The 5,281-nt window shown below is 46.2% G+C and overlaps 1 pseudogene; it reads right to left on the minus strand.

Annotated features, from left to right (window-relative positions):
- Positions 1-2,408: 2,408 nt before the first annotated feature.
- On the minus strand, positions 2,409-5,135 carry LOC138174805 (dachshund homolog 2 pseudogene; annotated as a pseudogene).
- Between the last annotated feature and the right edge of the window lie 146 nt (positions 5,136-5,281).

Here is a 5,281-nt window from a genome sequence, read left to right on the forward strand (position 1 = left end):
CGTGCACCAGCTGTGTTACTGTTTTTGTATTAAACTAAAGCAAACGTTCCTAAGACTCCCTATATATGTTCTCCCTTAAAGTCATTGTAAGTTATATATTCTCTATATATTCTTCTGCATTTATCTGGTCTGGCTGAAATTATAACCTGTAGGGAGGGCAGGACCAGTGACTGTTATAGCAATTTGAGCATCATGAGCTTCTGGGCTTTTTTTTGTTACCAGTCATTTTGGAGGAAGGAAATTCAATTCAACTCCCCTTAATAGCCAACATTACCAGCATCTTTTACAATGATCTAATATGACATTGTCTATAGACTGACTCAGTAAAACACAGAACCAGCAAGCACATGGCCTTTTAGGGAAAATTTCTATTATACAAACATGTTAACTATTGCAAATCAATTCTTCAAATTGAAATTGAGAATATAATTTCCAATACTAACCCTTAAAATACAAACACATTCTTGCAAATAGAATGGCTGATTCTTATGATTCTATAGGTACATAGGATTTAGAGTTGAAAGAGACATGCATTTATTCAGTTTAATGCCCTCATTTTCAAAGATAAGCACACTGAGAAACACAGAGCTGAAGTGCCTTGTGTGGGGTCACACAGGAAGTGACAGGATCAGGCTTTGAGCCCATGTTGTCTGACTAGAGAGCAAGTGCTCAGCCTTGGTAAGGAAGGGGATGAAAATAAGGACTCTCCTAGACTCCCTGGGGTTCATAGAAAGTTCATGGGATAGAGGCAGCTGGGGGAAGGAGATTCTGAAATAAGAGGTATGGCCAGAGATATATGCACATGCATGTAGACATGTGTACATATTTATGAGTAGACATATATAATTATGTTATTATGTACAGAAACATGTGCATATATGTATATATTATGCTGCATGTATACATTGTAAACATACACATACTTCTATATAGACATGTGTGCACATACATTTACATTCATGTATGCATAAGCATGTGCACACATACATGTCTAAGCATAGAAATGTGTGTACATATCCACATGTATGTATATCTATGTGTGTAACACAGCAACATAGAATCATGTGTATACACACACTGATATGTATGCACTGCACTGTGTTTACATTTATAGAAACAAACATGTATATGCACAAATCCATTTATATACAGATTTACTGCTATATATAGAAATATGTGCATGTGTAGGTAAATAGTAGTATGTATACATACATATATATATCTGCTTACAGAAATGTGTACACTGCATATACATATTTGTGTATAAACATACATGCAGTATACTATGTATAAAATGCATGCATGTATATATTAATGTGTACACAAATACATGTATATATGTTCATGCATGTATGAATATATTCTTAATACCAGTGTATAAAATGTGTGCATACACATGTATGCACATACACTTCTTTGTACAGAAATATTTGCATATATTAATGTATGAACATACATATACATGCGAGAATACTTCTATACATACAGGGGTGTGTGTATAAAAGAAGAGAGAGGCCTGACTTTTTTAAGATTAGAAGCACCCCCACCCCCATGCCTAGAGAGAAGATAAGGAAAGGGAATGAAGACAAGATTACCTGACTAAATACTCAAAAAGGAAGAAATAGAAGGTGGAATCCTTATCTTCTTCTTTCAAAGCTCAGCTCCAGTGCTGTCTCTTATACTAGACCTTTCCTGATCCCGTTTGCTAGTATCCTTCCCCACTTTCCACCTCCCTCCCCCAAATTAGATTACTTTGCACTTAGCCACCCACGTATGTTACTTTCCCAACAGGACAAAAACTTCTTGAAAGCAGGAACTGTTTTGTTTTTATTTCTGTATACCCAATACCCAGTACAATGTGCCTAGCACAGACACTCTGATGTTATTGAATGAAAACTGAGTGTGTCCTTCCCATGTCCACAGGTAAGCCACTTGTAAGAGTTCCCCCCCCTCTCCCCTCAATATCTCCTTTGCTGGTTTCTCTATAGCTGGTTCCTCAATTTTCCCAGGTAGAATAAGGGCAAAAGAACTTCTGCATGCTAAGGTTTACATTAAATTTTATGTTTGCTCACTAGTCTTTTTATTTCTGGAATCCAGTCCCTTTATTTTTTAAAACATTTTTCTAAGACAAAAATTTTTAGCAGGAATGTTTTTAAAAATAATATATATTGTAACTTAATATGGTACAGCAGAGAAACCATACTTAAAATGTTTCTGTAAGCTAATATTCTACTGAACATTCCTATTATTATTCGAAAAGACCCCAAACCAAACTGAAGTGAGCACAAAACTTTCAATTATAATTATAGACCTTCAACCATGAAGGTTTAGCTCACATTCTTTTATGTTAGCCTTCTAACTAACAGAACACATTTTATATCATCCCCCCCCAAAAAAACACACACAAGTTTCTCAGCAAAATGTAATATTTATTGAATATCTGGTTCAGTAAACAAAGCTTAAAGTACGAACACAACTGCAACAGCTCCACGGTGATTGGTCTTGGTGCAAAAGCGGACTCAGGATCTGCACTTAGGTAAAGCCAGTGGGGATGTTTCAGGCCGATTAATACATTTGTGCCACTGTTCAACAAAACTACTGCCTCTGTAAAGGGTGGGAGGGGGGAAGGGGAAAGTTAGTTCTCTCAGAGGGAATAATTCTTGCATGTGCTTAAAAATTCTAAAACTTCTCTGGGAGGAGGGACCTACAAACGATCAACTGCAACAGGCTTAGCTTAGCATGGGGAGCTTATAAAACCTTTCCATGGCTCTTCACAAGGCTGCTGTGGGTTAAAATGTAACAAATGGTTCTTCTGGTTTCATGCTGCAACTTTCTTCACACAGCACTGGAAAGCATGGAAAGGTTGGTAGGGTATTCTTTAATGAAATATACATGAGTCTTCAGATAATGGATGATGGTACATACATAGATAGATATATTTTTTAACAGAAAGTTCCTTCAGTACATGGTAGTGGGGTTGATGTTTTCTTGCATTTCCGCACTGTCAGACTCAGTCCCAATGCCTTCCAGATCTCTTTCTGAGAACCCAAAGCCTCTGAGGATGGTGAGCACACTGTCGCCTCCAGTGGCCTGTCTCAGGGCCTGCTCCATTTGCTCTCTGCGCTTGGATTCAAATTCCAGGACTTCCTGCAGCTTCCTCTTGGCCTTCTTCTCTTTCTTCAGACGCCTCTGAACTGTGGCCCGGCTTTGCAGCTCAACAGCAAGCTGCCTTTCCAGGGTCTCCCGCATCTCCCTCTCTCTGTAGAGCTCCATTCTCAGCTCCTTCTTTTCTTCCTGCATTTGCCTTTCCTGGACCCGGGCACTGTCTAGAGCCACTTTCAGCAGAAACTGAATATTGGTTAAAAGCGTTTCCACGGAGGAAAGGCTATCAGCAAAAATGAAGGGGGTTGCGAATCCAGGAGCCACGATCTGGCCAGCCAGTTGACCTTTCTCTAGGTTTGGTTTCATTACGGGAATGGCAATCTGCATCTCTCCCGTTTGTCTCGCTTCCCAAACTTGACTGTAAGCATCTTGAGGGCAGGTTCCCTGTCTAATGCTTCTCTTTGTCCCCCACAGTACCTTATGCTGAATAAAAAGCTCTTGACTGAGGGACAGAACATTTTCTTTCTGGAGTTTTTTTGGATTCGATCCATTACCTTGGTCAGGAAGCTCTTTTTCTCCGTCATCAGGCATCAAAGCAATCACCTTGGGCGTGTCCTCCAGCTGGGGAGGGGGGCAGCTGGAAGCATCCAGGCCCTCAGACCCACCGCCCTCCTCGGGAGAAGCAGCAGCAGAGCCGTCGGTTTCTTTGATAACAGAAGCCCCTGCTCTGGAGAGTGGACTCTGCCTCTGAGCTGCAGCAGCCATATTGGAAATAGTATTGAAGTGGTTCATCTGATGCATCACCATGGCAACTGATGCAGGAGGCAGGCTAACTGGAAGCAGGGGGTGGGGCAACATCATAAATGGCAGGTCCAGCCCCGCATTTGAATTCAGTTCTTCGTTTTCGGATTCCGCTCTCTCTGGGCTTTCCTCCCCGTGGAGGCCGTTTGTCGCCGTCAGCTTCATCTTCTGTATTATTTTTAAGGGTCTCTGCAATTGCAACCGCTAGGAAACGGGGAGAAAAGGGAAGGCGCGCAGATGAGAGGCCTGGACCACAAAAGGGCCGGAGGAAGCAAGCATTGTCCGATCCCGACTCTCCCAGGGTGCAATGGCGCCGCGGGGGTGGGGCGTCCTTGGTCCTGAGCTGGCGTGGGGGGATGGGGCGGGGGAGGTGGGGGGGGGGAAGAGAGGGGGGGTCGCAGCCGAGATATAGAAAAGTTTCAAAGGCTTTTCTGGAGCTGCGGGAGCAGCCGCGGAGGCTGCGCTAGCTGAGGCGGGTCTGCAGCGGTTGGCCCCCCCCCGCCCCCCCCACTCCCGGCCCTTCTCAGTTCCCAAGCCCCCTTTCCCCGGATTCGGACCTGCTCGAGTGTGTCCGCCGCGGGCGATCGGGCCAGTCTCTTCTGCTCGGTGAAGACCGCGTGCAGCCCCGCGATCGGGGCCGCGGGGCAGAGATGCAAGGCGCTGCGGCCGGCGGGCGGGCGGGCGCAGGAGCTCCGGCCCGTCCACCAGGAGAGAAGCCACTTCCTTAGGCCCCAGCCGAGTCACTCGTTTACACCCACAGTCCCCGCCCTCCGCGGCTGCCCATGGCCGCTGCTGGAACTGAAGCTGTTAATCCAGAGGGGAGGAGGGAGGAGACGAGGGGAGGCGCTTGATGAGCTGGAGAAGGGGAGGCGGCTGCCGACTGGATGGAGGATGGAGGGGGTCGGCCCTGACCAAGCCCTCAGGCCTCCCCCTCCCCTTTCCCCCTCGCTGCCGGTGCTGCAGTTGCTCAAAGTTGTCAGGAATAGTAAGGGCCGCTCCGGGTGGGGCTCTGCCCCCCGGTTTTTTCGGGCTCTTTATCCGTCTCTCAGTCTTTCAGTGTTTCACACGATTACAAACAGGCACATGGTAACCCAAACCCCGCAGACACTTCCAGCCCTTCGGAAGGACAGACCAGTTTGAGATTTTTCTCACCTCCTCCTCCTTATCCTCTCCCTCTGCCCCCCTTCTCCTCCGCCGCCGTCCCCTCCTTTTCCTCCTCCCCTTCTCCTCCGCCGCCGTCCCCTCCTTTTCGTCCTCCCCTTCTCCTCCGCCGCCTTCCCCTCCTTTTCCTCCTCCCCTTCTCCTCCGCCGCCGTCCCCTCCTTTTCCTCCTCCCCTTCTCCTCCGCCGCCTTCCCCTCCTTTTCCTCCTCCCCTTCT

This window comes from Petaurus breviceps, unplaced genomic scaffold (assembly GCF_028583685.1).
Source record: "Petaurus breviceps papuanus isolate PSGF00001 unplaced genomic scaffold, PetGlider_PUasm1.0 138, whole genome shotgun sequence".
Taxonomy (NCBI): Eukaryota; Metazoa; Chordata; class Mammalia; order Diprotodontia; family Petauridae; genus Petaurus; species Petaurus breviceps.